At 40.2% G+C, this 7995-nt stretch overlaps 1 long non-coding RNA gene across 1 annotated transcript; it reads left to right on the top strand.

Moving 5' to 3' along the window:
* Positions 1-2449: 2449 nt before the first annotated feature.
* LOC143983532 (uncharacterized) lies at positions 2450-7591 on the top strand. Its single transcript, XR_013274619.1, has 4 exons — positions 2450-2536; positions 5334-5355; positions 6861-7155; positions 7318-7591. It is a non-coding gene; the product is annotated as an uncharacterized LOC143983532 (long non-coding RNA).
* Positions 7592-7995: the final 404 nt, after the last annotated feature.

Below are 7995 nucleotides of genomic sequence, written 5' to 3'. Positions count from 1 at the left end.
TAGGACCAGATTAGAGGGTATCTGGACCGGTGAATGTGCCCTGAAAAGGTGATTACGCCCCTCCATATCCTAGCAGAAGATACTCCTGATACATACACTGACCCAGCACACAGTCAGAGGAGGAAGCGAGCAGCTCTCTCCGGAAGCTTTGACCCTCATGTGTACATAGATGCTATAGGGGTCCCAGGGGGGGTCCCTGATGAATTCAAAGCCAGGGAATTGCTGGCCAGTTACCCCCCCACTTCCTACATGACATTCCAGAACCGGATGGCCTTAGACATGCTGTTAGCTGAGAAAGGAAGTGTCTGTAAAAATAGGAAAAACGGGAACCTGTTGCACCTACATTCCTGATAATACCGGCCCAAATGGTAAAGTAACTTTAGCTATAAAGAAATTAGAAGATTTGTCATTGGAGTTGAAGAAGAACTCCGGTATTACAGACCCATGGGATCAATATTTTAGCTGGATGAGTGGGTGGCAGAAGGTGCTCGCCCAGATAGGGGTAACGGTACTAATAATCCTGGTTCTTTTAGCCCTGATTGTATGCTGTATTCTACCTTTCGTAAAGAAGTTAATGAGCAAGGCTGTAGAAAACAGCCCACCTACATCTCTCCACCAAGAAGAAGAGGACCCTCTTATGATGGAGAATGACAAACCCTTCACTCCTCTACAGTCACTCCCTGTCCAAAATCTCACAATCCTCTAGGGTTATAGGGGTAGATAGCACCTGATTGCCCTTCTCCAGCTGTATCGAGGGGGGTAGTGAACTAGTTGCTGCCCAACTCTATATACAGCCTAAAAAGAGTTGCTGAGGAGAATGGGCCAGGTGCGTAGGACCTTTAGATGAGGGACAGAAGAAAATAGCCATTTTAGGGGGGACTGTTAAGGAATCCAATGTACATAATGATAATCAGAAAATGTCTATTTGCTTATGTGTATACATGTTCCTTACTTATTATGTAGTATACAGATTGACTTTATGTTCGGAGCCAAGATGGCGTCTACCCCCCACATCCCCCGCGTTAGAAGAATTCATTTGAGATAACAGAACCAGTTTCAACCAAACTTCAAGCATCAAGTTTCTTCATTTCTCTTGTATTGTAACCAATGAGATGTACCAATTAGACTGACATAGTAATGACGTATCTTTCTGTATAAAATATAAACACCGCCCACCAATAAATCAGTATTTAGAAGTAGCCTGAGCTGAACATATCTCAGAGAGTGTTTACTTCTAATGTGCATGCACATTTATACTTTTTAATTAGGAATAGCAGCAGATAACCAAGAACTAATTTATAGTTCTCATCCATTTCAGGCAGTGGCATACCTAGAAAATATGGCACCTGGGTTGGATCAGTTTTATAATTTCTCCATACATGAAAATTATTTTCAGTACTAATCATGAAATTAAGTATTCACATTTGCTGGGAGTGGGAGCAGAATTAGTTGGTATAGGACAGACAGCAGATGTGAGTATGTTTGTAACTTTGTGCAGATGCTGAACATAGCATATCGATCCGCCTGAAGTGCAGGATCACAGAGACACTCTGCAATGGCGCCTCCTACTGCATGAACGATAATATACAGCAAATGTACATTGTTACACATACTTTTATGTAAAACTGCATAATTTATCCAAAAAGTCCAATCTGACTATAAACAGAGAAGTCATTATTTCAGCACTCTGGAAAAATATACAAAGTTACAAAACCAGTTGGTTTAATTTCCTTAATCAAATACTGAGTATTTTCTCAGGGGTCCATAAGTAGGTAAGCACTGAAAAAGTTACTTTAGTCACCTTATGATGCCTGCTGTTGGGCAAACACATTACTTTATCAGGGGCAAATTACAGGTTCATCTAAAGGGATAATACGTGTATTACTAAAAGCTAAAATATAAAAGTAAAAAGAACAGTATCAGCAAACTCATTTGAAGACTGGTCACATTTGTGCTGCAGGCTCTACATTTTGTGAAATGGTATTACTTTATTAATATTTTTAGCCACACATGACATAATAAAGGACATATTACTGAATTTAGTGCCTTGCCTGGAGAGTTGCTTTCAATTCTTTAAATTCCCATTGATTTTTCCAAATGCTTTGCTGCCATCTGGTGGCAGAAATTTGTTATAATACTTAAAGTGGTTTTCCAGCCAAAATGTGACTTTTTAAATAAAAATAACCTATCATACACTTATCATACACAAGCTTAAAGCATTCTAGTAAAGTTAGTCTGTAAACAAAGGTCCGTTTTGTTAGGTTATTACAGCATTTTGTAACTTTATAAACTTGCAGCAGACTGTGGCCATCCTTGGTGTGGGCATCTGAAGCCAGACTGTATTTCTTCCTGGATCTCAGCCTTGCAAATCTCGCACATGCTCAGTGCTACACAAGCAGTGAACTAGGTTTCAGGTCAGGTTTCCATAGCAACGGCAGTGCCAGAGGAAGTTACCGCCCCTTAGCTATGCAAACCCCTCCTTCCTCCAGGAACCAGGAAATATACTGTATTTATAACAGACACCAGCAGCAAAAAGGTAAGAGGCTTAAAAATATACTAATTGTAAACTAAATCATTTGCTTCTGTGCAGATATATCTACATAACAAGAGATATATATCTTGTTTTATATATATATATATGTATATATATATGTGTGTGTATGTATATAGATATATCTATATCTCTTGTTATACATGTATCTTATATATGTATCTCGTTATATATATGTGTGTGTGTGTTTCTCTCTCTCTCTCATATATATATATATATATATATATATATATATATATGTGTGTGTGTATATCTACACCCAGCGGCTACTTTTTTCTGTACAGCTTTTCATTAAAAAAATAATTGCAGCAACAAAATTAATATATGCGTTGTTCGATCACCACTTTGCTCACCCATTGCTGCCTGCCAGTCCCGCACTTACCCCATCCACGTCATGGCTACAGTGGCTTACCCCTGCATCTCCCCTGAGTCATGGCGTTTGCTGATTATCACGGCCAATCGGGTCTTAGGTAGGACTCCCACCCAGTTGTGTCTCAGAACCCTTTTCCCATGAATGACCAAGAGGAAATTAGTGTCACAATAACGATTTTAAATTTGCTAATGTCACACAAGTGGGTGGGCTTTGAGCACGGTGCTCTCTGCGCCATGGTCACCCTTTCTTGAAGCCTATTAGAGCCTTTGGGCTCTAATCCAATGCTTACAAAAATAAACAACCCCACGTTGTAATCCATGCATCCATCAACCTTCATGTAGATATAGGGGCATGGATATGGGGGTGTGGTGTGTTTGCCTCCATTATGGACCATTTGTTATGTGTGTGTTAAAATCCCTACTTCATATGTGAGTTCAGAGTTTTTAATGGTACAGATTTTAGAAAGGCAACATTTACTCAAATAACCACTATTTACAACCAAGGTATGCAGAATACCATCTCTTTATGCCCAACACATTGAAACTTCAAGCAGATGGGCTACAGCAGCAGAAAACCACACTGGGTGCCACTCCAGTCATCTAAGTACATGATGATATTGAGGCTACAGTTGTCACAGATTCACCAAATTTGGTCAATAGAAGATTGAAAAAATGTTGACTGGTCCGATGAGTCTCATTTTCTGTTGTAACATTCAGATGGTAGGGTTTTAAATTTGCATTAAAAAAAAAAAAGTGAAAGCATGAATCAATCCATCCTGCCTTGTATCACGGGGTTCAGGTTGGTGGTGGGGGTGTAATCAGGGCTGGTGCAAGAATTTTTGACACCCTAGGCGAAACCTCATTTTGCTGCCCCCCCCCCATTGGTTCTGCCCATGGCTCCACTGCCTTTGCAATATGTGACCCGCCCGACCATTACACACACACACTGACCCACCTACCTGACACATACACTGACCTACCTGACCATTACACACACACACTGACCCACCTACCAGACACATACACTGACCTACCTACCTATTACACATACACTGACCCACCTACCTGACCATTACACACACACACTGACCCACTTACCTGACACATACACTGATCTACCTGACCATTACACACACACACACACACACACACACACATACTGACCTACCTACCTGACACATACACTGACCTACCTGACCATTACACACACACGCACTGACCTACCTAATTGACCATTACACACACTGACCCACCAACCTGACACATACATTGACCTACCTGACCATTACACATACACTGACCCACCTACCTGACACACACACACATACACTGACCTACCTGACCATTACACACACACACACACTGACCTACCTACTTGACCATTACACACACTGACCCACCAACCTGACGCATACATTGACCTACCTGACCATTACACACACACACACACACACACATACACTGACCTACCTGACCATTACACACACACTGACCTACCTGACCATTACACACACACACACACTGACCTACCTACCTGACCCACACATTGAGCTACCTGACCATTACATATACACTGACCCACCTACCTGACACACACACACATACACTGACCTACCTGACCATTACAAACACACACACACATACTGACCTACCTAGCTGACTTCTTATTTCCTGCACTACTCTTCCCCCCCCCCCCCCCCCCCTCCCTCCATAGCTCGCTGTAGATAGTGATCCTCCCTCCTCCTTACTTCTGCTTCATCGATCATTACATCCGGGGCTCTCCTCAGCACTGGGCGGTGTTGCTCTGGTGTCGGCTAACAGATGCTGCACCTCTCGATGCTCTGTTCTCCACCGAACCCCCGCCCCTCCTCCCCACACACACACACTGCTGTGAGCTTTTACTCTGTGAAGACATTGGGGGATTGGAGGCATACAGAGGTTGTGGCTGCGCCCTGGGGGGTAGTGCGCCCTAGGCGACTGCCTACTCCGCCTAGTGGTAGCACCGGCCCTGGGTGTAATGGTGAGGGGTATATTTTCCTTGCCACACTTTGGACCCCTTAGTACCAATTGAGTATCATTTAAACACCACGGCCTACCTGAGTATTGTTGCGGACCATGTCCATCCCTTTATAGCTGCAGTGTCCCCATCTTCTGATGGCTCCTTCCAGTTCTACACTCAAAACGGTGCTGTGAAAGCTGTACATAATAAAGTGTCCAGTATGTATGTATTTATACCTATACACAAACACTTTTTGTTTCATTATATGTGCGTTACTATACATATTATGTGTGTACATATATACATTTTTTCTTTACTAACTATACAAAATATAATTTTAGTTATTTCTCATTTAACCCAATTTATAATTTTTTGTGATCTAATAATTTTTTTTATTCTTACATCTAACAGATCTTACTGATAAAAAATAATGGTAAGTAACTTTTTAAATTTCAAAAACAAACTTACGTTTATAATGTAAAAGTTACATGTCTCTACTTCGTATTGTAGTCATGCATGAGCTTGTTTGGCTGTGCTTCTCCCGTTTTCAGCTGGTCTGAAGTCCGCTCTCTGCTGACATCACACAGATCAGTCCAGGCACCGTGTCATCTCGACTCTGGAAGTCTGGATGCGCCAGGTGCTTGGACTGCGAGCCATCTCAGTGGAGAACCGCTGAGTGACAGGCAGTAGCTCTCCGATTGGCTTGGTTCTCACGGATCCCCCTTGGCGATGTTTGATCGCTCTATTCTCAGTGCAAGGCACCGGTGGACAGATGCAGCATCGGTCACATGCTGCATCCACCTTGGTAAGTATAACGTACAAAAAAAATCCACCACAATTCTCTTTTAATGTTTTTTTCAGTGTGTGCCAAAAAATAAATGTAAAATCCACAGCTACAAATACAGTAGCTGGTGACTTAATCTATGGACACTTACCTGTCCAGTGAGGCTGCAATGTCTTTTCAGATCAGCTGTTGGTAGCTGCCGCCACCATGACCAGTATGAGAAACTGGCATTGAATCCATTGGGATTCATGGTCATATCCCTAATGTGCAAGCGCAAATCATGATGCACTCTCCAAATGTCATGGGGGCAAAGGAGGGAGGTTCTAACGTTTGATGTACCAAACATCGCCTATGTCAGATTGAAGTGTAAATATGTACCTGTCAAAAACAGTTGTGGGAAGGCAGATAAGTGTAGCTATAACTCCAATTGGAGCCTTGCAAATTCACAGCTAGTTTCCCAATGTGCATGCTTAAACCGTGTTGCGCTTTGACAATGGAAATGTTGCATGTAAAGGAGGAAGGGGGAGACAAACCTATTGGACAGACCATTTCTCGTACCAATGTTGACTGTGAAGTGTGGTCAAGGAAGCAAGACAGTTAATTCATTGTTTGATTTAAAAAGCCCTCATTTTATTGGCGTAGGTATCTAAGGGATGGGGTAGGTGAGAATACAGGAGGACATTGGATAGGGGGGGTTATTTTCTGAAGGCATTCCTGTAGGCATTACAAGTGCAATCTCTAAGTGTGTGTGTGTGTGTCCATAAAGAATTGTAAAATTGACAATGCTCTTGATAAGTAGAAAATATCTTTTAATGTAAAAAAATTATTATTAAAACATGGTGCAATACTGCCTCAGATTGAAGTTGAAACCCCCTCTGTTAGCAACTACATGGGAGAGTGTAAGCATTATTAGAAATAGCTTGAGGTATCATGAAGTGTAACATGTGTAATTATAAAATTAAATAAAAAAAGAACCATGATGAATTACTATCAAACATTATTTATTTAAATTAAAATAAAAAACATCTTTCTTTAAATACATTTTTGCCAAACAAGAATAAATATTAAATCAAAATTCGTAATAAAATTGATTTTATTTATTAACCTATAAAGGATAAATAGGTAAAGAAAATATTTTTTGGTTTATGCTACAGAGACAAATGTTGCTTGAGGAACTATGGTCACAATATACAGAGCCAGAAAACGATCCAGCGTTTCCATGTAATCCATTACAAAAGATTTTCATGCTTCAATCAACAGAAACTAAAGAGGAAGGTGAAACAGAACGTCTTGGGAATAGGAAATGGTGCAAGTGCAGAAAATGCATTCCAATATTACTGATAATCTATAAAAAAAGCCCAAAAAAAAAAAAAAAGTGATCTGTTGGCAGTGTATAAAAAAAATTATAATAATAAGCTGGTGTGGTGACATTCCTAGACTCCAGGACAGGTAAGTGTCCTAATATTAAAAATCTACAGCTGTAGTCTGTGTAGCTGCTGGCTTTTAGATTTCTGAAAAAGGTAGGCAGACCTACGATTTAACAAATTAAAAGTTCCAATATATAGTGAATTATTTGTTATGCAACTGTAATCATTTCTATTTATTTTTAAGACGATTGCGGAAGACAGCTTATAGAACGTTTACTGCATGGATCTATGGCTACTTGGGAAAGGGAAACCGGAGAGTCATCCCATCTTGTGCTGTTAATGCAGTACGAAACGCTTTGTTCCAGATCCCAACGATTCATATCGAATTCATGTATTCTAATGCTTATGAAGCCTCAGAACTGGCCTTAGAGTAACATTCAATTTAAATTATTTTATATAATTTTTTTTACATTATGTTAAAAATGTTATGAAAAAAAAATAAAAATAGTAAATCTGAATGAGAATATGTATACCTTTTTTCATTTTTTATTTTATACTTACAAGGTTGTTAGATACCACAAACCAGAAATGGATATCCTAGTTTAAATAAAACATATTCGGAATCGGTCTCCTCTCTTGTCTTCCAGTATCAAAGGTATAAATTGTTCAACCATTGGGCTGTGCATTCCAGCATTTCTGAAAGAAGTATAAAAATAAAAAAAATAAAAATGTAAACTCCATAAAAATTTGGAGAATTGTAATATAAGAGCACCTGGATCATAAATCAAAACGGTATTGTCTACAGGAGGGGTGGATCCAGAGCCTAGTCTCAGGAGGGGCACTGCCAGAAAATATGTTTTTTGGGGGTAAATTTATCAGGGAAATTGCTGGTGTTAACGATTCAATCATCACGGCGCCACGG

This window comes from Lithobates pipiens, unplaced genomic scaffold, assembly GCF_037356315.1.
Source record: "Lithobates pipiens isolate NorthernLeopardFrog02 unplaced genomic scaffold, aLitPip1_a1.2 Scaffold_16, whole genome shotgun sequence".
Classification (NCBI taxonomy): Eukaryota; Metazoa; Chordata; class Amphibia; order Anura; family Ranidae; genus Lithobates; species Lithobates pipiens.
The sequence above is the reverse complement of the archived record's forward strand: the minus strand, read 5'-3'. Positions and strand labels throughout refer to the sequence as shown.